Source organism: Esox lucius, chromosome 21 (assembly GCF_011004845.1).
Source record: "Esox lucius isolate fEsoLuc1 chromosome 21, fEsoLuc1.pri, whole genome shotgun sequence".
In the NCBI taxonomy this organism is placed as follows: Eukaryota; Metazoa; Chordata; class Actinopteri; order Esociformes; family Esocidae; genus Esox; species Esox lucius.
In genome coordinates this window covers 6,636,214-6,661,535 of record NC_047589.1, presented here as the reverse complement: position 1 = coordinate 6,661,535, position 25,322 = coordinate 6,636,214, and the positions used below count along the sequence as shown (strand labels likewise).

Genomic DNA, 25,322 nt, shown 5'->3' with positions numbered 1-25,322 from the left:
ATGAAATAAGCTTGGCTATTACCGAGGAAGGTGATCAGGTTTCCTTGATAAGTTTCATCTTCATTTAATGGTTAAATATTCAATTAAATATGCTTGGCTATTACCGAGGAGGGTGATCAGGTTTCCTTGATAAGTTTCATCTTCATTTAATGGTTAGGTACGATACCTTTTAGGAAATAAACAACTCTGAATCAATGATTATGAAAGCTCACGTCAGTTCCTAGTATCGTCCATTATTCCGGGATCCCATAAGAGAGACTCCATCTTGAGACTACTGTCGGTCGGCCAGGTGGTCAAACAGAATGAATCTTCGTCCATTATGATTGTCTCATTTGTCTCCTTTCCTGCCTTTCGACTGTTGTCCTTTCTCGGTCTTCTTAACTTTCCTTTGTTCCAACTTCATCTGGACCATTCATGACTTCCTCAGAATCCATCTTGTTTAATTGGAAAACTTTTTCAGGCATCATTGTGAATGATCCTTTTCGTTCTTAATGGTGTCCTATTCGCACCGTGATTTTTAAACATGAACGCATCATGCGCGTCAGAGGCTGCAGTCCTCTGGTTGTATTTGTATAACTGGATGGCATTTTATTTTTACTTGTACAAGTTTTACTTGTACAAATCGGCAAAAAATACAATATCGCTCTCTAATCCTCAAAAGGAAAATAAAGTGTCATTATACTATGGCGACACGAAATACAGTTCAGCACTGAAACACACCGGTCAACGTCCCACTAAATTGAGACGGACTGTCCGCACCCGCAGACAGATTCCACGCAATAAAAATCATGGCCTAGTCAGGTCGTCATAGGGATTATTTGACTAACTCACGCTTTTGCAATCTTGACACTTTGTTATACGGCATAGTTTTACGACTCACTGTTCAGTTTTTCTCAGCAACCAGTAACCGGGAAAAACAACTTCCTCGCAATTGCAAATCAAGCCCCTGAGCTCTCCAGCAGAAGTTCAGTAGAATCGTTAAAACTTGTCCATCCGGGTCACGAAACCATGCTGTTAGTAATCACCCTTTTCATTTAGTGGTTGAAATAATGGTACCCGGTTGTCAAGGGAGAGAGTCATTTAATTATTTATTGCAGCATTAGAAAGTCTTGTTCATGAGGTTATGGACCTGGTCTTCCTTACACAACCTCAATCTCATCTCACTCAATCTCTTCTCACTGTAATGTTGGTTACAAGCTGATATATACATTGAAGGGTGTTTTTACCTAGCAAAGATCAGGTTTCCAAGACAGTGTTAGAAATCGGCTGTTTCGTATAGTGGTTGTAATAATTATCGAATACCCGTTTGTCAAGGGAGAGAGAAATTATATTATTTATTGCAGCATTAGAAAGTCTTGTTCATGAGGTTATGGACCTGGTCTTCCTTACACAACCTCAATCTCATCTCAGTCAATCTCTTCTCACTGTAATGTTGGTTACAAGCTGATATATACATTGAAGGGTGTGTCTACCTAGCAAAGATCAGGTTTCCAAGACAGTAAGAGTGATGGTGATTTGTGATGGTAATTCCATCGATTGACACTCTTAAAGGAGTAAGAAACAGAGACAAAATTCTTTTGGCACAATTTAACAGTTTATTTATTATTATTTGCAAATAAGAGAGACGCGTCAAACACTTAATCGTCCAAGGAGTCTCTAACTCAGGGGTGGGCAATTCATTTTTACAAGGGGCCACATGAGAAACCTGAATTTTGTCAGAGGGCCATACCAACGATAACTTGAACTTAATTCTGCTCAACTTTCTTCCATTGTAAAATGCACAAAATTATATATTTTGAATAGCTGGTACTGATAATCGGAAGAATAAAACTATTCTGTAAATATGTATATTAGGCAATGTGTTTTCATTTGTTAATCTCCACAAACAATGAAAAACAACAAACAACTTAACAAGTTTATCCTGCATTCCTTTAAAAGTCCAACATTTTCCCCAGTCAGATTTGGACAACCGTCTGTTGTCACACCTGCCAGCTTGTCCCATTTCAGTCCTAACATGTCCAAACATGCATTGACCTTTGTGAACAAGTCATTACCAGTGGTTGTCCCTTTCATTGACTGCATGGCTGCCAACTCCTCCGTGATTTGAAAGTCTGCAGTTATCCCATGTAAGAAGATGAGTAGCTGGGCAGTGTCACGTACATCGCGGCTCTCATCCAAAGCCAGAGAAAAATAGTCAAAGTCGGCCGCTCTGTTCTTCAGCTGAAGCTCCAAGTTTCCAGCGATGTCCTCAACCCGCCTCGTTACAGTGCGTCGGGAGAGTGACACGTTCTCAAATGCGCCCTTTTTCTCTGGGCACAACAATGCAACAGAGTCCAGTAAGCACTCCTTAATAAACTCTCCGTCAGAAAACCCCTTACTTTTTCTGGCGATTTTGTGAGAAATTACATAACTTGTCCTGATGGCTGCATCTCTGGGGGTGTGAAGTTTCGTAAAAAGTCCTTGTTGGGTTTGCTGTTTTGCTAGCAACGCATCAGACTCCCATGCGCGCTCTTCATCAGACAAATTCTGTATTTATCCTCATGCTTGATTGTGTAGTGGCGATTCAAATTATAATCCTTTAACACAGCGACCTGTGTACCACAGATTAAGCAAACGGCTTTACCTTTAAATTTTTGTAAAGAAATACTTGGCAGTCCATGTCTTGTTGAAAACACGGCATTCGTTATCACCTTTTCTTTTCTTAGCTTGAGCCGACATCTTGAAGGTAAACTGGCTAGCGTTTCTTGTCGCTGTTCACCTTCACTCTCAGCTCACGCACGCATATACCTCCATCCGGCCATACGTAAGTAATACAAACGTAACGCTTTTCAAAATATAATTTCCAAAGGCCGAAAACCAAAAACCGAAACACTGAAAGAAAAGATTGTGTCAATTATTCTGTGGCCGAATTTTCGGTGCATCCCTATAATTTATGATTGGCCTGACAGGGACGTACAAAAGGGCCGGATGTGGCCCGCGGGCCGTTGTTTGCCCAGGTCTGCTCTAACTTAATACAGGTCATTCAACAGTATATATTACAGTTAAAAGGGGTGTGGTAAGTTGTTGCCACATAGGTTTTACCCAAATGGCGGGCTGTCCCCCCACCTTATCCTTCCTGCCATAATGTTTACTGTTGTGTTTACCTAAAGGGGCCAACTGACCTTACTTCCCCCCCAAGGACCACATTCCTAAGGAACAGAGAGGACTGACACCCTTCTTTGTCTAGGCAGGAGGACATGGCCCAAATATCTAATAATCATCTGATATCATACAGACGTGTGTTATAATCAAAGTAAAGATTTACATACCAGCCAATGGAAAAACAGACATTTCTCAAATGCACCTTAGTTCAAAATTTCCATAACAGATTTCATCGATCAGAACTCTTAAAAGATGAAGTACAGAGACAAATTTCTCTTGGCATAATTAACAGATTATTTTAAAATAGAGAGACGCGTCAAATGCTTACAAAATAATCCCCAGAGGAGTCTATAACTGAAAAAAGGAACAGTCATCAGTACTTATAGTGGAAAAAGGGGTGTGGTAAGATGCCAGATATCTGTCCTAACTTGACAGAACACATTCCACTTTGTTCTATCACATTCCTAGGTTTCACCCAAGGGGTCAGGCTGTCTTTTCCCTCATGGGTAACATTTTGAACTTTAGACGTGGACTAACAGCATATGGACAAACAATAGATTGACACATTAGGATGTAGACTGCAACAAAACAGTACTCTGTAACAACATGACCCAGTCGATATCATTACCTTAATGATTAGAGAACGGAACAAATCTGAAATGTCTGGATCCTCATTTACCTGCTTCTAGACCATTACCTTCGTATTAACTCCAAGATCACACGTTTTCATTACACAGAACTATAACATAGTACTGTCACGGCTTCGGGGTTTAGAGGAGCAAGGAGGAACCGGAGAAGGCGTGGTGGAAGGATTGTTTAATTGTATCCCAGCGAAAGTATATAGCATAAGCTTTAACAAAGTGTCGTACAGCTCTTATAGTAGCTAGAGACAATTACACACAAAGACAGGGGGAGCAGAGGGAACATATATACCGGGGGAAACAGTGATGATGAGGAACAGGTGCATTAAACGAGACACAGGTGAAATGTATGATGAGACGGTGGTGTCAGAAAGCCGGTGACGTCGACCGCTGGGGCCCGCCCACTGCAGGGGGAGGTGAACCAGCAGAGGTCGCAGTTGTCACAAGTACAGCAAAACCGTTTATGTTAAAATCACTGGTCAAAGGAAATGAATTCATATGACACATATACTGACAGTATGGGAAATGTGGCATCGACACGTAGGTATGTAAACACCTACCACTGAATACATCCTTTAATCTGTTACTGGTACAAAGTCCTCTCATGCCAATTACTTGATTCACTGAAAAGTCCTCTCATGGTTCCAATTAGATGTACTTCCAAAGTCATCACAAATGTTCTGCTCCTCCAAACGTCAGATAGTCAGTTATGAACCATTTCTTGGCAGACCATTGTAACAGAACGTGCAAGTCAGATGTATTTTCCAAGGTTAGCTCAAATGCAGGTTACCATGACACAGCTCTTGTTGTCTCCATTCTAGCTGCTTTATCAGTCAGGTCAGGAGAATCTGTGTGCTCTCCTTTGTGCTATCAGGCCGGGTCAAAAGAGATGGTTACTAGAACCAAAAAACTCACTTTTACCTCAGTGACTTCAATTCACTGTGCCTTATCTTCAAACACCGAAGCCCTCCTGAAGTGTGTGGCGTCGACCCCAGGTTCCTCTCTCAGGTACCTGGATGGCAGATGAGATGTACCTGGTATGGACCCAACCAGCATGGCATGATGTCGTGCAGTAGGTCTTTCTGTGCCCCAGTAAACGTTGTCCAGGATGGAGGCTTTCCTTAGCCTCCATCCTCTCAGTTGGAAGTTGCCTTCTCCATCTCATGGCAGAATCATAAAGACTAGAATTAGTCCAGCTCACAGGAACCAGGCATTAATCTTGACGTGCGGCACCCCAGGGAAGAGTCCGCTCGTAGCTGTAGGACAGTCTATGTGTGTGTGTATGTGTGTGAGATCCATCTTATCGCAGCCTACCTCACAGTAGTCCTTTAAGCCAAACTCAGTCTCTCTGGCTCCAACCAGTCTTATTGCTGAATCGCTTCCAAGTGTCCTGTACCTCCATTCATCCATCATCTTCCGCTTATCCGGGGCCGGGTCACGGGGGCAGCAGTCTAAGCAGGGATGTCCAGACTTCCCTCTCCCCAGACACTAGTCCCTCCAGCGTGTCCTTGGTCTTCCCCGGGGTCTCCTCCCGGTGGGACGGGACCGGAACACCTTCCCAGAAAGGCATTCCAGAGGCATCCGAAACAGATGCCCAAGCCACCTCAGCTGACCCCTCTCGATGTGGAGGAGCAGCGGCTCTACTCTGAGCTCCTCCCGGGTGACCGAGCTTCTCACCCTATCTCTAAGGGATCGCCCGGCCACCCTGCGGAGAAAGCTCATTTCGGCCGCCTGTATCCGGGATCTTGTCCTTTCGGTCATGACCCAAAGCTCATGACCATAGGTGAGAGTAGGAACGTAGATTGACCGGTAAATCGAGAGCTTTGCCTTGCGGCTCAGCTCTTTCTTCACCACGACAGACTGATACATCGACCGCATTACTGCAGAAGCTGCACCGATCCGTCTGTCAATCTCCCGTTCCATCCTTCCCTCACTCGTGAACAAGACCCCTAGATACTTAAACTCCTCCACTTGAGGCAGGCACTCTCCACCAACCTGAAGTGGGCAAGCCACCCTTTTCCGACTGAGGACCATGGCCTCGGATTTGGAGGTACTGATTTTCATCCCAACCGCTTCACACTCGGCTGCAAACCATCCCAGTGCATGCTGAAGGTCCTGGTTTGAAGGGGCCAACACGACAACATCATCCGCAAATAGCAGAGACGGAATTGTGTGGTCCCCAACCTGACACCCTCCGGCCCCTGGCTGCGCCTAGAAATTCTGTCCATAGAAATTACGAACAGAACCGGTGACAAAGGGCAGCCCTGCTGGAGTCCAACATGTACTGGAAACAAGTCTGACTTACTGCCGGCAATGCAAACCAAGCTCCTGCTTCGGTTGTACAGGGACCTGACAGCCCTTAGCAAAGGACCTAGGACCCCATACTCCCGAAGCACCCTCCACAGGATGCCGCGAGGGACACAGTCGAATGCCTTCTCCAAATCCACAAAACACATGTGGATTGGTTGGGCAAACTCCCATGAACCCTCCATCACCCTGTAGAGGGTATAGAGCTGGTCCAATGTTCCCCGGCCCGGACGAAAACCACACTGTTCCTCCTGAATCCAAGGTTCTACTAACGGCCATATTATCTACACAGTAATACTAAAGTCAATTTCAGAAGGTTAACTAGTTAAATCATTTTCAAATTGCTTTCAAGAAATGGCACTGTCAATTTAGTTTAAAAACAGATCATATTCAACTGGGTGAACATTTTCTAGCTCAAAGATGCGTATATCAGGTTGCTGTTGAGGTGTGGTTACGCCATCAAGGAGACTGGGAAGAAGAAGAACCACCTAAAAGTAATAATTTTGTGTTTCTCGGGGTGGATTACCCTTTATACATGAACAGGTTACTGACTGTTTAGGCTTGGAAGCCACTAGAATAAGTTAGTGTACTATCTGCTGTCTCCATCCTTGAATCCACCATGGAGGTAAAACCAGTCCACTCCCTCACATCTGGACCAGTCCAGGGGATTTCAGGCAGTGAAACTTTTCAATGGCTGGAGTAAAATAGATTTACATAGACATGGCTAAGTGCTTTGCTGGGCCCAGAATAGAGCAGCACTGTCACCAGATGTTCACCCTGTTCCCCAGAGGTTGCACATGGACAAGACCATGATCTTTAAGATGTGATGCAAGTAAGAAAATACAATAAGCTAAATGCAGGTGTGATTACCACACTTCGGAGAGACCAACATATTGGCACAATGTTCTTATTCTATTTATTTGTCTATTCATTCATCTTTTAGTTAAGAAGGTCAAAAGCAAAAAAAGAGATGTTAATAAAGAATAGATTTTAACACACATGATCTGACCTCTGCTGTTTATCTGTGAACATTTTAGTGTCTTGTGTTAGTATGAACTACTTTCTGATGACAATGTGGTTTCAAATATTATTATTTCTATGTCATTCAGTATTTGTGAAAATAATCAGACATGTTTTATTGATGTCAAGTTGTCATAACAAAGACATCATAAACAATGTCAACCTTGCATAACAATGACATAGTTGACCGAATGACACCTAAGGACAGCATTCATAAACATTTATAAAGATTACTTCAAATGTCATGGTTATGTCAATGTTATGACAGGGCCAAGTCACTCTCATGCACACCCCTTCAAATAGTGTTACCAAAAAATCTAAACAAATTTGAAATCAAAAGTTTTATATAGTAATGAACTGTCCTGCAATGTCTATAAAGGTGAGGACAACCGGACATTTCTTTGAGATTGAGTGAGATTAGATTGAGTTCGTAAGACATTGTGTATGGACACTGAGTCTGTAACATCATGAACAACAAACCATCAAATGCTGCCATAAATAATTAAATTACTCCCTTGACGACCAGGTACACAATCATTATTTCAATCACTATACGAAACAACTTATTTCTATGAGCATGCCATGACCTGATGGACAAGTTTTAACGATTATACTGAAAATCCATTGGAGAGCTTATGGGCTCGTTTTGCAATCACGAGGAAGAAATTTTTTCCCGGTTACTGGTTGCTGAGAACAACTGAACAGTGAGTCATAAAACTACAACATATAACGAACTGTCAACACTGCATGAGCATTTGGTAGTCGAAGAAGACCTGGTTACTCCCTGCCTAGGCCACAAATAAAATTGTGCAAAAATGTCTGGGGGTGGATAAATTGGAAATAATTGGAAAATAATGTTTAAAATTTTTTGAAATAATGTTTAAATACCATGGCGCAAATAGGACACCATCAAGAACAAAAAAGATCATTAACAACGATGCCTGGAATTGAAATGGACCGAACGAAAAATAAAGTTTTGCGGCTGAACATGATGGATTCAGAGGAAGTTATATGTGGACAGATGGAGAGTGTCGTACATACGAAGAGAAAAGACAAAGGAATGTTCAGAGTTCTTAGATGTTTATTTAAAAAAATGTATCATACCTAACCATTAAATGAAGCTGGAACTTATCAAGGAAACCTGATCACCTTCCTCGGTAATAGCCAAGCTTATTTAATTGAATATTTCATGTAGTTTAAAAAGCACTTTGATGGTATATAGCATGATTTAATAGGCATTTCAGAGTGCCTGTTTTGTCCTGTTATGCTTGAACATGTTTTAATAGATACTCAAAAAATATCATGTTTTGCTGTGCTTTGTCATGTTTACTATGTAATTTTGAGTCAAACATATTTATTTAAAACTGTAAGGCCTCAAGGGGGGTCTCATGGCAATGTGGTTTGGCCTCTACCAGGCCCACCGCATGGTAATTTGCATGAGCTGTCAGCTAGCACGTGGGTACATTTTCTAATCTGGTAAAATAATCTCATGGATTTCTTACAAAAGGTTAAAATATTGTGTTTTCTCTATCCTTGTATAAAGTAGTAGAATGAATAATTCGTTTTTTAACGTTATGAAAGACACGCAGTGTCCCATGAGGACTGATTTTGAATCCAAAATAGTCATAGCCTATAAAAGAGGATAATACAGCGAAAGCAAGTTTACTCCCTACAACAAAATAAGATGTTGTATTTTAAATGCTGAATTGAGTTTGGTTTTCTCTTTTGTTTGTATTTACAATGATGACTGGGATAATACCTATGTTTTTAAAACCAACGCCTGATACTTGTTAATGGAGTTTAAATTACAAAATGGTTTGACTAATGACCAAATAGTAGTGAGATCATACATCTGTTTTCTGTGAACATCATTATTTTTAGGAGTTTTCTAAATCTTTAGTTACTGAAGGATATCAGCTAAGTTGAAGTCTGAGGACCATGTCCGATTTTTAATGTGTGGGTATTATAATTTCATATACATTAGACAAACATTTGGCCTTTTTAATGGCTCAAAATAAGTGGGTGAAGCTAAGGGCTCCAGGAAGGGGGGCAGACCCCCTAGGATGACCCCAACCTTTGTTTCCCATTAAATCAGGGTAGTCTATTACTAAGGGTAAAACACTTTAACGTAGAAATGTATGATTTTGAAACCAACTGAGAGACCTAAATTCATCCCCCATTGTTGATGACAGAACAATCGTAGTGTCAATAGAACCACAGACGTGCATAAAACTTGTGATTTTGGGTTTGGCTGAAAATAGAAATTGATCAAAATATGTAAATTCCCCAAAAAATTATTTTAAGGAGGTAAGTCAAGACAGTGTTTGTCATGAGGTAGTTTGGCCCTTGTCCTGTGACAATGCTATATTTGGGCGCTGTAGATATGCTAATACAATCATCCTGGTGGTTGCAGTAGGTAAACCACAGCAACATGGGCTGGAGTTTTTCCTCTCCTAAATTTAGTTGCACAGTTTTTTTTTTTTTTTATTTAGTCAAACTGATTATTTAGTTAAAACTTTACCATGCAAACTTTACCAAATAAAAACATATATAAACAAGATCCAGAACCGTCGCTTCCTTCACTGGGCCCAATCTCATTTTAGGACTGAGGCAAAGTGGAAAACTGTCCTGTGGTCTGACAAATCATAATTTGAAATTACTTTGGGGAATCATGGACGCTGTGTCCTCTGGACTAAAGAGGAGAGGGACCATCCGGCTTCTTATCAACGCACAGTTCAAAAGCCAGCATCTGCGATGGTATGGGGTTGCATTGGTGCACATGGCATGGGCACCATTAATGCTGAACAATATATACAGTTTTTGGAGCAACATATCCTGCCATCTAGACAACATCATTTTCAGGGAAGGCCTTGCTTATTTCAGCAAGACAATGCCAAATCACATTCTGCACGTATTATAACAGCATGGCTCTGTAGTAAAAGAGGCTGGGTGCTAAGCTGGTCTGCCTGCAGTCCAAACCTGTCACCCATTGAAAATATTTGGTGCATTATGAAATGAAAAATAGGACAAAGGAGTCCCTGAACTGTTGAACAGATGAAAACCTATATCAAGCAAGAATGGGAATACATTTCACTTTCAAAACAACAGCAGTTGGTCTTTTCAGTTCCCAAAAGTTTACAGAGTTTTGTTAAACAAAGAGGTGATGCAACACATTGGTAAACATGCCCCTGTCCCAACTTTTTCAAAACGTGTTGCTGGTATCAAATTTAAAATGGGCATGTATTTTTTCAACATTTTATATTTGGTCTTTGTACTATTTTCATTTAAAAATAAGGATAAATTATTTGCAAATCATTGAATTCAGTTTTTATTTGCATTTTACGCAGCGTCCCAACTTTCTTGGAAACGGGGTTGTAGATTTTGCGGGGGTTGTAGATTATTCCCAAGAATGTAACTTGATGATGCATTACGATGTAAAATTTTCAGCTTTCAAAATTAATTCATGGTGAAACAACATTTCAACTAGTATAACTTAGGCTTTCCCCAAATGTAATGATTTGTACTTCTGGGGGATGGTAAATATTTCCTCACTAGTTCTGTCTTTTATTAAGCCCTCAACCATACGTGTGATCTATACCAAGTTTACCCAAGGGGCGTTTTTATAGTTTCATGTTAAGCTCTTGGGTCCATATGATGACCAGTCTGTGATATGGTCACCAGCTTCCCTGTTTATTAAACCACACAGATAATTCAATTTACGCGGTTTCTAACTGTTTCTAGCTGTTGATTTCGAAACTTCATAACCCTAAGATTCCACTAGACTATGCAGGTCTGAAACTGTGATCCTTGGAGTTGTCTTTGCCTACCTCACAATGTTCCTCACCATGTTTGGGACTGATCTGTTTAGGTCAATAACCATCTGTCTCCTTTCAGCTGAAAGCTCTTTGCGTTTTCACATGGTAATGGATGACTAAGGGATTTTAAATGCATGCAACCTAAACTCAGTAGTTGACTTCAGTAACCACATGGAATATATTTAACGAAAAGTGTCCCATCTTACCTCTGTAAAAAATAAATAAAAAAATGTAGTCTCGTTCATCAACAATGAATCTATACGTGTGAAAAGCCTAAAAATAATCTCTCCCACACTCACAATCTCATACAATACAGATGCTCAAGATAACCTATAAATATTCCATCCTGTGCAGCACATACTATTCTTATTTTAACCACTACATTTGATGATATCTATGTAGGTTTAAGTCTTGCCATTTGAACCATAACTGGACTGACTGGCTAAAATTGTCTCGTATGGACCCTACTGTGAAAAACCTTATGTACACTGAATTATGTAACTGTATAAAATGTTAGAATCTTTCAAAATAATATTTTTATTGATAGGTTTCATTAACAAACATTTAAAAAAAATTTAACAACACCTTTGGGTCTGAAGTCAAAAAGACCTACTAAAATATTTAGACATTGTGTGATACCTGATGCCCTCAATAATCTGCACTTTTAATATTGTCATGGTCAGTTATAGTATTCTTACTGTGTATTGTTTTTTTAAATATTAAATATTTCACGATTTCAGAGGTAAATTTAAAACATACTATTTATACCCATAGACCCCTCGAAAAACATTAATATAACTTTAGGAAACCTGAAAAAGATCTCCCCCCCAGATGTAGAATCACACACACACACAGTTTTTTAAAGTGGGGGTGGAATGGGGAGACCTGTATATGTGTAACGGCGTAGTGGTGGAGAGGAGGAACTAGGCTCGGGCAGAATTGCAGTCAAATACAAAAACAAACTGAACAAAAGCAAAAGGGTTGAAGTTATACAACTAAACGACACAACACTGATGTGCGATATATAGAGACAATAACTGACAAGTGCGGGGACCTGAGGAGAAACATTTAAACACATATTGATGGGAAGATTGGGACCTGGTGTGCATGATTAATGGAGACAAGACAATAAATGAGTCCAGAGTGAGTTCATGAAGTGACAGGACCGGGAGAGCACGACACGATGCTGCTGGTCAATACTGTACCGTGACAATATAAGCCTTTAATAAATCATGTCAAAGACAGCCTCTCACAAAAAGACCCTAATCGACACAGAATGTAATTAGACCACTTAGGTCATGTAGCAAGAATCCGGGACACATGAGTTCTACATATATCATCTTTGACAAATACAGAACCAGCAAATGGACTCAAGATGGGTTAGGGTTACATGCTACATTACATCACTTTTATTATCAACTACGACCTAAATCATTCTTGACAAAAACCCATAAAAAGGTGGTAATATTATCAATACTGCAATTTGATTAAACCAGAACCCTAATACTTGATAGAAGTTAATATTATCAAAACCTCAATTTGATTAAACCAGAACCCTAATACTTGATACTAGTTAATATTATCAAAACCTCAATTTGATTAAACCAGAACCCTAATACTTGATGGAAGTTAATATTATCAAAACCAGAACCCCAAATGGGATTTCAGTGTGGACTATTTGACATACCAGTTTGAAATAGGTGTGGAGGGGTGGTGAAATACCAACATGAGATTTTCCCACGGTCAAACAATATTAACCCTCCTTAAACAGAAATTAGGTTATACTAAAGCTCAGAGTCGTAGATCATCATCAATCACTTCAACTGAAACATGACAAACTAGTTTCTCTGCAGAAGCTTTTTTGCATAGTGATGATTCTCTGTATAGACAGCACATGATTCAGTGATCTGGGAGTGTTTATAACCCTGTGAGTTTAACACTTCATGACTGAGAGCTGTCCTGCATGACAACTGAACCCACAACAACCATGTCTATTATAACCATCTTCATCTGGACACTTTTCATCTGCTTCAAGGGTAAGGAAAATTTGATTTCCTTTTTCTATTGTGGAATCTGAGCATTAACAATTACAATATGAATGTACGTTTCATTGGAAGCGAATGTGCCTAGATAATGAGAACAACAGAAACCTCTCTGTTTAGATTATCTCTCAGTAGGTAGCGCTCTAATGACAGGAATGTTTACGATGGCCATATGGCATGGGGGTTGACTTCTTAAAAGTTAGAAACGCCCTTAATGTATAGGCTAGCTGGTAACCAACATTACAGTGAGAAGAGATTGACTGAGATGAGATTGAGGTTGTGTAAGGAAGACCAGGTCCGTAACCTCATGAACAAGACTTTCTAATGCTGCAATAAATAATATACTTTCTCTCTCCCTTGACAAACGGGTATGCTAATTATTACAACCACTATACGAAACAGCCGATTTCTAACACTATAATAAAAAGTACATCAAGTGAACTAAAATAGAGTATATGTTGTTATTACCTGATGATGTACAACTTTTTTTATCCTCTCTTTTTCCGAATCCAGAGGTCAGTACACTGTGACTCAGACTCCTGCCAGTGAAGCTGTACTCCCAGGACAGACAGTGTCTCTGAAATGTAGAACCAGCAGTGATGTGCATCCAAACTGTGGTTCATCGTTGCCTTGTATGGCCTGGTACCAACAGAAACCTGGATCCATTCCCAAACTCCTTGTTTATCAAGGAAGTACTCTTAACTCTGGGATTCCATCTAGATTCAGTGGTAGTGGATCTAGAAGTGACTTCACATTGACCATTAGTGGAGTCCAGACTGAAGATGCAGGAGATTACTACTGTCAGAGTGTACACTATCCCAACATTGTCTGGGTGTTCACACAGTGATAAAGAGCCGTACAAAAACCTCCCTCAGTCAGACTGCACAGTGACTGAACTGTTACAGCTGGGACCTACTGGAGGTGTTGAGGGGGAAGAGACAGTGACATGGATCACTGGTCAATAGAGGAGGTTAAGTTTATTTGTCAAGATTTTAAAAGCATCATTCATCACCATAATCATTATACTTATTTGTCTTGGCCTTTAAGTGTATGTACATAAAGTTACTGAAAGTTTTGGAATGCTGCTATTACATTTTGGAATGTAATATCAACATCAGTACTCAAATCAAATATCCATATCCACTAACTACAGAAAGTATAATACCCATTCCATTTGTCATTAGTTACTTAATGGCATAGCTGTTTTTCCTCCCTCCTGAATACTGATTTCAGTCAGTAAAACTATTCAACTGGTGATTTATGGAGTGAAACTGAGTTTAACATAGACAGGGTTGGGTGTTTCTGCTGGGCCCAGAATAGAGCAGCACTGTCAACAGATGTTCACCCAGGACGATGGAGGTAGAGAAGACTGTGACTACCTCGTAGATGGCTTTCTAAGACTTAAGACAAAATTAGGTAAATGCAGGTGGTCATCACACTGGTGAGGGTCCAAGACGGCAATAAAATATCAGTTGCATTGTCTTACTGGAAAGATGGGGCATAGAACATACTACATCATGAAAAATTAGCTTAATAATGTTCAATAACACAATGTTACTTAACAGACCGATTACTTTTGGAAATATGTTAGTGTAAATAAATGTTCCACCGGAATTGACTAGCCCAATGATGAAGATATTGAGTTTATGATTGACCATGGTGAGCTTGTGTCAAAAGCTTTCTCTCCAAAGAAACTTATTGAAAACAGCTTTGCCCAATAATAGTGAAGATATTTTCGAAGCCATACCAAACATATCAAACTGTAGCCATAGGAATTAATTTGTATTTTTTTTTGGTTCCCAGATAGGAAGGAAAAGGAGGGTTTGCATGATCTCCAGCTTATTATCTCTGTCAGCCTAGTGGTCTACAGATTCCTCATATGACGTCTCCCACATTACAATACAGTACAACCAGTCATGATATTTGCATCTGAATGCCAATCACATCATGAGGCACTCTTGTTGGCTGCACACGTACGTTTCCTTCATTTAAACAATTCCAGCATCCAGATGACACACCACTATGAATCCACAAAGTGATAAATGAAACGAGGGGAAAAAGTCTAATGACATTTGGTAGCTACACATCATTGGGCCAGTGATGTAGGCTTACGGTGTATGCACCTTCTCTGTCTTCTGTCTAGGCAACATTTTATTGTATTCTCACAGGGTGCTCAACAGCTGTAGCGACACCCAACCTCGCTGTCAGACAGATAAACTTCAGAATCACATCAGGGGGGGCTGAGGCTAGACCAGGTGGGCTGTAGCACCCATATGCCCGTGGCTATGGCCACAATCCAACTGAGACTTAGCGTAACTTCAGTTTTCTGGAACTACTACAGAGATGTAGATATGTGTAAATATTATAGTAATAATGTTAGAAACTGGTTTAATTACCAGTCGTTTTCTTGGCCTTTCATTTTCCAATTTTTCCCAGATTGTATTTCTGTAAAGTGTGATGTCTTCTACCTCCCAGTTTCCAGAACTGAAACATCTTTTTAATTTCCTTTGCTGCATAATATCTGTTAATTAATACATTTTCATCAGATATTATATGCATACATTTCATAACCAAAGGTCCTGGCCACAGCTGACTTCTGTGTCTACTGCAATTTTGCTAAATCAGGTAGGCATATGCGACATCACTACATCTACGTCTGTTCTTTGAGTGCTTCATCAATCAATCAAATGTATCAATCAATTGTATTTATGAAGCCCTTTTTACAACAGCAGTTGTCACAAAGTGCATTACAGAGACACCAGGCCTTAAACCCCAAGGAGCAAACAACAGTAGTGTTGAATTTCAGTGGCTAGGAAAAACTCCCTAAGAAGGCCGAATTTTAGGAAGAAACCTAGAGAGGACCCAGGCTCAGAAGGGTGACCAGTCCTCTTCTGGCTGTGCCGGGTGAGATATTTTCTGGGCTAAATCCAGAGTCTATTTGATTCTAGACTAGGTCAAAAGTATAACCAGGTGGACAGGGACAGCAACGGGACCCCAAACAAGGTACTCCGCAGGTGTGGACCAGGACCTCATCTCCTCCTAAAATGACTCAGAAAAGTTAGAAAGTGCATTCCTCATATCCCACAGCACAATAACATAGCAGCATAACACCTTGAAACTGAGACGGGGGGCGACCCGGGGGAGGCCCGGACAGGGCCCAACAGGCAGGACAGAGTATTGCCAGCAGTGTACAGCCCAATTGCACAAGTGCGCAACAGAGAGTCAGTGACAACAAGCCAGTGACTCTTCCCCCGAAAGACATTGGAGGGAGGGCATCCCAGTGGCGACGAGAGCCCACCTGGCAAGACAGCAAGGGTGGACATTATCAAGCCTACTGGTCACTTTCACACCCCCGGGCCATGCTACACCTAATTAGAAACCGTGCTGTAGAGATTAGTTTTTAGTTGACACTTGAAAGTTTGCACTGAGTTTGCATTTCTAACCTTAATTCGCCTTATTCACCCACGTCACTTCCTTTAAACCAAAACGAGGCTGTGGGGTACGGAAGTAACGTTGGCCTGCCCATCTGTCATAACGTTACCTACAATGCCGCCGCATTGTTGTGTTCCCAAATGTACATCTTCAAAGAGAAAGAAATCAAACATTCCATCGTTTCCCAAAAGATCCTGTACTTTGCCGTGAATGGATTCATAATATAAGAGATCCCGGTCGCCATTTCAAGGTAAGATATTAACATTAGTTTACGATGCTAACGTTAGCCATATTTATGTTAACTGTCATAGAGATAGCTAGCTAAACCTTCTGGCTAAATAGACATGACTTGATTAGCCACGAACCGGTCCTTTTTAAGTTATAACAAGCGAAGGGCTGATTCGGGGGTAACGTTAAGCAAGTAGTTGCTCTTTTTACTAGCCTGGTCAGCTAACGTCCTACCGTGGGTAGCGTGTGTTACAGCAAAATATAAACAAGACGTGATCTGTGCCTGTTTATGATAATAACCATTGCTAATCTAGACCATGTTAAGCACACAACTACGTATAAACAGTAACATCCATTTAACATCTAATGTTACAGATCCACATGGACACAAAAGTTTGTTCAGATCATTTTACAGATGAATGTTTTTTGAAGACCCTGGTTGGCATGCGAAAGTTGAAACAAGGTTCTGTTCCAACATTGTTTGCCTGGACAAATAGTACCGTGAGGCCTGCAAGGAGGTCTATCGTCAGAACTACAAGGTATTTTTCTGTGCAGTTACATTCTTAGTCCATAATGTTTTTAAGACCTCTTTTCATGTGACTAAGTTTCAGTAATACTGCTTTCCAGTCATGCAACCACTGCAGTTGTTGAAGAGGATGTCCAGCAGGATGATGTAAATTCTAATGAGTTAAGGTAAGTGACGTCTATCTCTGAAAAAAAAAAAAATGTCCCTACTATTATCTGATTGCTAGGATCAGAAGAATGCTGATAGAAAATGCAGTAGCCATCGACTCGGTACACTCTCAGTGCCTGGTGATGGTCTGCCAAAAATGTATTTTGATTGATCACTAGTTTAAAATATGCTCTCCTAAAATTATGTCCCTCAATATTTTCTTTCCCTTGCAGTGCAGAGGCGGCCCCTCCACACCCTGATCATGAATATGCTGAACTGCCCCCGCCGCTGGAGGAGCAACTGAAGGAAGCCCACAAGATCATCAACAATCAAGCAGAACTAATTGCACATTTTCAAACCCAGCAGTTTCTCCTTCAAAGATTCCAAGGCGATGATAAGAACATTATGTTTTACACAGGTTTTCCTGATTACAACACACTGAAAGCAGTGTTTATGGCCCTACAGCCTACTGCAGAAAACATGGTAGGGTGGAGTCAGGCACAGCGAATACGGAAAGTTGACAGGGAAATTGTAAGGCAGGGGTTTAGCATTCCTAAACTGGCCGTCATTGACCAGTTTTTTCTATTTCTTTGTCGTCTTAGGCAAGGTTTTCCTGAACAGGACCTTGCAGTGCACTTTGATGTGTCACAGTCAACTGTAAGCAGGGTCTGTGTAACCTGGGCAAACTACCTACATTTCATGTTAGGATCACTTCCAATTTGGCCTTCGAGAGAAACCGTAAATGAGCTCATGCCTCCTTGTTTCCAAAGCACCTTCCCACTTACAAGAGTAATATTAGATTGTACAGGAATACACGTGCAGAGACCTAGTTCAAAAGTTCTCAACTCTGAAATCTACTCTCACTACAAAGGTGACACCACCTTTAAGGGCCTAGTTGGCATCTCTCCCTCAGGTTTAGTTACATTTGTCAGTGACCTGTATATAGGTTCGATATCTGACAAGGAGATCACAAGAGAATCAGGGATTCTGTCACTACTTGAGGAAGGCGACGAGGTCATGGCTGATAAAGGATTTCTCATCAAGGACCTTCTCGATGAAATCAATGTCTCCCATGTGACCCCACCCTTTTTAGGCCCAAGTGGACATTTCAACCAAGAAGAGGTGAGACAAACACAAGCCATAGCCAGACTTCGCATTCATGTTGAGCGTGCCATTAGGAGGATCAAACAGTATCACATATTTGATAGGGTCTTACCAATGACACAAGTGGGCTCTGTCAATCAACTGTGGACTGTTTGTGCCCTCTTGACTAACTTTCAAGGGCCTCTGTTCTAAAGAGTGCCTGTGCACCCTTGAAATTAATTATACCTGTTCTTTATGGACTGCTTGGAAATTATACTGTCCACCCCATGGAGCACACTGAATTACACTGACAAGTTGTTTTAGAGTCAAGTTTCTTTTAATTTTAACACACTTTATTTTTTATGTAATTATTGGTGACTGAAGCCATCTACTGCACAGATGTTTCTTGAATTAATTAGTAAATTAGGGTGTGTGTGATTGAGTGTGAGAACATGAACATTAACAGAAACATCTGTTACCTAAAAACTTAAATATAAATAAAACACTGCACTTTAAACATGGGCTCCTGTTTCATTTAATTTCATAGATGCTCTTTTCATGTACCTTTGTTGCACATGGCAGGCAGGAAGTATGTAAAAAAGAAACAGTCAAGTTTGCATTTCATGTTTTCCCATTCTACAGGGTTGAAGTGGACCCGCTCCAGGTGATGGTCCTGTTTGCACCGAACAAAGAAACCGCACCATGTCATACCGGTGATACCCATCTGTCCCACCATCTGGTAGTAGTACTCATGGATTGTCTTCAGAGCATAGGTTCCATCAGTCTTGCAGTATAAGTATACACAGTCTTTAAAACTGTCCTTGTCTGGACACTTGATTTCCAGAAGTCCTTAGGTTTGAGCTGCACTAAGGTCACGCACTTTCCTATCAGGTGAGACCCCCAGATGTGGGGCATGGGGGTTAATTACAAACCCGCAGGTGTAGACTTCATTGCCAGTGATTTGCTTGTATTCAGCAGCAGCGACTGGCTCCATTTCAAGGCCTCTCTTCATTGCTTTAGTTTGTGTCAACCGTTTCTCCTTCATGTTGGCTGCCAAACTGTCAAAGTCTCTCACCCTGGAGCAGATTCTTTTGAATGATGATGATGTTAGGCGTTTGGATCGTACTTGATGCCAGGTCTTGCTACTGCTTTGTCCTCTGGTTTCCATCTCTAGATGCTTTGCATCAGACAGTGTGACAGCCAGGCCACCATAGAATAATATTTCAGTATCATCTAGAGCAGTGCTAAATGAGCATGGCTGTGGAGGTAGTGGAAGTTCAGGGTCATTTTCATTAAAAATAGACAGGGGACGTTGAGTTTGATAAGTTAATACAGAACCCCAGGGAAGGTCCCCAAATTCTGTGGAGACCAGATCAGCAGGCTGCTTACAGTTTGCTTCCAGTAACTTTAACATCTGGCTCTTACTGCCGATTGTAGCCAGGTTGCTACGAAGACTCTCTGCAAATTCAGCACTTGGTAATGGAAGTGACACAGGACAATACAAATTAGAGACAATCCCCTCAGTAGAGCGCTGTTTTTTATTTGGTGGTGCATTAGCCAATGGTGGTTTAACTTTGGACACCGCCACAGTGCTAACTGCTCTTGGGCTGAGACCTAATGTCCTTGAGGGAATATGCCAGGCTTGAGGTAGAGATGTTTTGCTTGCAGTTGGGGGGACAGATGCATACCCCATTTTTATATAGTGGGCTAGCATGTAGAGCAGTCCTATTATGTGATTGCACTGTCCCAAGCCAGCTTTACAGTTGCAGGTTGTCTTGCCAATTAATTGCTCCTCGAAGGACAGCTCCACCTTTAAGAATAATCAAACAAGTTTAAGAACACATTCACATTTAGATAGGTATACCAACATATTATTCTAAACATCTGGTCCAGACCCAAACAGACATGGTAACTCTAAGAATGTCCTTGTTGGCCCATTTTTCCACATAGTCCACTGTTATGTTGGGAAGACATGAAAGATTTGATGTCCACAAAGGTATCGCCATGATGATAGACGCCCGCTGCTGCGCTCTGTCAATGAACTTCCGGTTTAGAGTGTACCCCACAGCCTCGTTTAGGATTTCAAGATGGAGGCGCTGTGAATAAGGTCCATTGGCTGATCATTCCACAGTAGTGGAGCTCTATGAGAAAAGGCCCTGCCGACAGCTGTTTGTTTAGAAATTCTAGGTACAATTAAAAGGCCTGCATCTTGCGATTGTAGGTTACGTGTAGCTATGTATGGCTGGATCATTTCAGCAAGGTAAGTAGGAGCAAGTCCATGTATTGATTTATAGGTTAAGAGTAAAACCTTAAAATCAGCCCTAACCCTAAAAGGCAGCCAGTGTAAGGACGCTAGGACAGGAGTAATGTGTTACATTTTTTTTGTTCTAGTTAGGATTCTAGCAGCCGTGTGCAGCACTAATTGAAGGTGATTTATTAATTTGTCTGGATAACCAGAGAGAAGAGCATTGCAGTAATCTAAATTAGAAGTAACGAAAGCATGGATTAATTTTTCGGCATCAGTTTTTTATAGAAAGTTTCAAATTTTTGCAATGTTTCGAAGATGAAAATAAGCAACTCTTGAGACATACACTCACCTAAAGGATTATTAGGAACACCTGTTCAATTTCTCATTGATGCAATTATCTAATCAACCAATCACATGGCAGTTGCTTCAATGCATTTAGGGGTGTGGTCCTGGTCAATACAATCTCCTGAACTCCAAATGGAATGTCAGAATAGGAAAGAAAGGTGATTCAAGCAATTTTGAGCGTGGCATGGTTGTTGGTGCCAGACGGGCCAGTCTGAGTATTTCACAATCTGCTCAGTTACTGGGACTTTCACGCACAACCATTTCTAGGGTTTACAAAGAATGGTGTGAAATGGGAAAAACATCCAGTATGCGGCAGTCCTGTGGGCGAAAATGCCTTGTTGATGCTAGAGGTCAGAGGAGAATGGGCAGACTGATTCAAGCTGATAGAAGAGCAACTTTGACTGAAATAACCACTCGTTACAACCGAGGTATGCAGCATAGCATTTGTGAAGCCACAACACGCACAACCTTGAGGCGGATGGGCTACAACAGCAGAAGACCTCACCGGGTACCACCGGTTTCCTACAAATAGGAAAAAGAGGCTACAATTTGCACGAGCTCACCAAAATTGGACAGTTTAAGACTGGAAGCTGATGAGTCTCGATTTCTGTTGAGACATTCAGATGGTAGAGTCAGAATTTGGCGTAAACACTGTACAGGCTGCTGGGGGTGGTGTAATGGTGTGGGGGATGTTTTCTTGGCACACTTTAGGCCCCTTAGAGAGGTTGAGAAGGAGTGCCTGGGTGGAGCTGAGACTCGTGCATGATCAGTACAGGTTGCCCGTAAGAGCACAATACAGTCGGGAAAAGGGCATTGGATGTGTTAGGGCACATTTTAAATCTGCAGTTATATTATCTCACTTACGGGCCGATGGGTCTATTAAGAGGTGTTAGGAACACGTTTATTGAGATAAGAGTGTTAGGTCACTTAAGCGTTAGGGCGCGAGTATACTAAGAGTTAGGACTCCTTTTTGCGTTAGGACGCAAGTATATGTGTTAGAGCACATTATTTAGACTAAAATAGATCTTGCTTTTCACCACGTTAATTTGCCAGATTTTCTGAACATGGGTAAGTCCGGCAGTAAACCATTAAACGTCCCTCGTAGTTACATTGGGCCAGCGGAGATAATGAAAGATAAGTATGGTGTTTGGACTTACAGTTGGATCTCTGGGAAGTTTTGGGTTTTCCGAAAAATGGCAGCTTTAGCCAAAGACAGTTGCATTGGTTGAAAGAGAAGTTGGAGGAATACGAGCAGGGGAAAATTTTAAAAATACAGAAAGGGAAACGAAAAGTAGATTGGAAAGCTTATGGTATATGGAAAGAAGAGACTGATAAAAGATTTAGGCAGAGTAGTGTAGGGACTACTGATTAATGTGTTCTGGCTTCTCTTAATAGAGTGGATGTGGACCTGGACTGCCCTCCTCGACCTCCTCCTTATAACACTGTGCGAAAGTCTGCAGCTGTTCCTGAATCAGGGGGGAAATGCCACCGAAGCTGTCTCGAAATAGTCCCCCTCCTGCCCGGAAGTTTTATCCTTCGCTCATGGCCGACCTTGGTGCGACATCCCCAATTGCTGGGAGGACCAGGAGCGTCACGTCGTCTGGGAAGCCTGAAGGTCATTTCCCGATGGTAGAAGTTGCGAATCCAGCCGCAGGAGGTGAAGGTGACACGCCCCCAACTATTTTTGTCTACCGCCCATGGTCTCCTGCCGACCTGAAAGACGTAGCCGGTTCGCTGCCCAAGCTGGAAAAAGAAGGTGGAGAGGAATTCAATCGTGTTTTCCTCCAGATGCTTGACCAATATAAACCAAATACAGTTGAAGTAGAAATGGTAATGATGAAAGCATTACAGTTACGGTGGGGAAGGGTGAAAGGAGACTGGCCCGTGCATAATGGCCAGTATAATTGGGCCGTTGATTCTCAATACAGGTTGATAATCATGGCGCTGTGTGGACGTATAGGTGCTTTTTTCCCGAGACAGATGAACTGGTAGAAAATGTCTGACTGCAAACAGAAACAGGGAGGAAAAGTTACAGACTATCGTAATATATTTGAGAAAGAATTTGAAATTCACAGTGGAATGGGCCGCAAGCCAGATGGAGGTAATGATTCTCCCTGGGAACAACAGTGTAAGATGAGACTGTTTGCGGGTCTGCTCCCAACATTACAGAAATATATAAAGAAGCACTGTGTGGCCTTGGACGAGGGCCGCATGGAAATCGTTTGGCCGTATATCAAGCACGCTGAAAAAGTATGCGGAGACCAAGAGGACAAGAGACAAACCGATAAAGGGAAACATGAAACATAATTACAGATGGCCCAACTAGGTTTTTACAGCGGCTATGACCAAAGAAGCAGAGGACGGGGTAGAGCGAGAGGATGAACACAGACTAGAGGCAGAGGACGAGGGTCTGCGAACCGAAACAACTATGACAAAGGTTGCCATCGGTGTGGCTCGATTGAACATTGGGTACGCGGTTGTCCTGAAAAAGACACACACTGTCTTGAATAAACTTCTTCTTAGGATCAGGGAGACCTGAAGTAGGAGAGGTAGCCAGGGCCTGTTTCAAAGAGGTAAAGGAAGCATCTCCCTCAGGGGTCCACAAAACCTTATCATGTGAAGCAAGCTTCTGGCCGTGGGCCATGTCCTGTAAGGGCTGTACTAAACAAGCATATTCAGGAACCCATTGTCTACAGAAACCTGTCATGCCCAGAAAGGACAGAAGTTGGGTTTTAGTTAGAGGTTTTGGGATGCCAACAATGGCTTCTATTCTGTCTGCACTGAGACTTTTACCCTCTGGTGTTAGTTTATGGCCCAGAAAAATAACGTCCTTCTGGACTAGCTGTAGCTTATATAAACTGGCTTTATGACCTTGCGAGGCCAAGTACTGTAGCAACAGTACAGTGTCCTTTTCACATGCATCTTTATCTGGAGAACAGACAAGAAGATCATCAATGTACTGAATAAGGGTACTGCCATGTTGAAATTGGAACCTTTCCAAGTTATCTTTTAGCGTGGATGCAAACACGGCAGGAGATTCACAATAACCTTGAGGCAATTTTGTCCATGTGTACAATTGGCCAGAGAATTCAAATGCGAACCAAAATTGTGAATCCTTGTGCACAGGGATGCTAAAGAACGCGTTGGCTAAGTCAACAACTGAGAAAAATGTACTATTGCTCTGAACTTGAGTCATGATTGTATATGGATCAGGTACAATCAGTGCGCGCGCATTTACAGCCTCATTAACTTTTTTAAGATCCTGTACAAATTGCCAAGCTACAGGTTGTCCAACCACTTTGGCTTTCTTAACTGGAAAAATAGGAGTGTGACATGGACTGTTTGGACATGGAACAATTATGCCTTTCTCCAACAATGCTTTAAAAACGGGAGCTATCCCTTCAATAGCCTCCGCTTTCAGTGGATATTGAGCCTGGCATGGTCTATGGGGTCCTCTAGGTGTAACTACAAGAGGCTGTGCATTGTTAATCAACCGAACATCCGCTAACCTAGGATCTGTAGCAGCCACCTGGACTGCACAGACCTGACGGACCCAGTCGTCATGCGGCACAAGATGTACTTCCCGTTTACCCAAAACGGTGCACCCAAACCTCTCTCTATAGGCTTGGGCTGCCACGGAAAATTCCACTCCCACCATGTGACAAGGAACCCAGTCCACTACATTATTGCACTCCCTCACCCAAGGACCCAAACTTGCCCACATGCCAAACAAAGGCTTAGCTAGCGGGACATGGGGGTCCGACCCCTCAATATCGAAAAAGCGAGACACCTCTCTCACAATTCGCACAGACCATGCATAAAACCCTTCCAAAGACCAGTATACATATTCACCCGTCAAAAAAATCACAAAACTTAGCCAAACAACGCAAGTCGCCCATTTCCATAAACTGGGCCGTACCTGTTTCTACTCTATTCATATTTACCAACTCATGTGAAACAGCTCTAGGCCCTGTTCTTTCTAAATCCCACGAATAACAATAATCAACAGGCTGCGCACCATTTTGAACTGTTTGCAAACCGCACGTTTAATTCGCATGCCTTTGTCTGAACATTCTAGAGTGATCCCTAACTGTGTCATCAAATCCCTAGCTAACAAATTAACTGGACAACAATTGGAAAACAGAAATGAAGTTTTGGGTAACGCTTGCCCTCGTCGTCTACAACCGACAGAGGGATAGTGAATCGCTCAGTGGTCTGTCCTCCACTAGCCCCTACCGTAATTATGGTTCTACCACTCAATTTCGGAAGCGGATCCCATTCCTGGTCTCTAAGGACAGAATATCCCGCTCCAGAATCAACCAAAAATTCCAACGGTTTACCATTAAT

The 25,322-nt window shown here is 41.7% G+C and overlaps 1 protein-coding gene and 1 long non-coding RNA gene across 3 annotated transcripts in view; one reads left to right on the top strand and one right to left on the bottom strand.

Moving 5' to 3' along the window:
* The window catches only part of LOC109615520, a 54,970-nt gene extending 41,367 nt beyond the window's left edge, over nt 1-13,603 (bottom strand). For both annotated transcript variants that reach the window (XR_002196499.3, XM_034289490.1), the window contains exon 1: nt 13,435-13,603. The gene's annotated coding sequence lies outside the window, so the exon portion shown is untranslated. The remainder of the gene's footprint in view (nt 1-13,434) is intronic.
* A 3,358-nt stretch (nt 13,604-16,961) lies between these two features.
* LOC106023724 lies at nt 16,962-18,074 on the top strand. Its single transcript, XR_001197863.4, has 3 exons — nt 16,962-17,165; nt 17,254-17,319; nt 17,533-18,074. It is a non-coding gene; the product is annotated as an uncharacterized LOC106023724 (long non-coding RNA).
* Nucleotides 18,075-25,322: the final 7,248 nt, after the last annotated feature.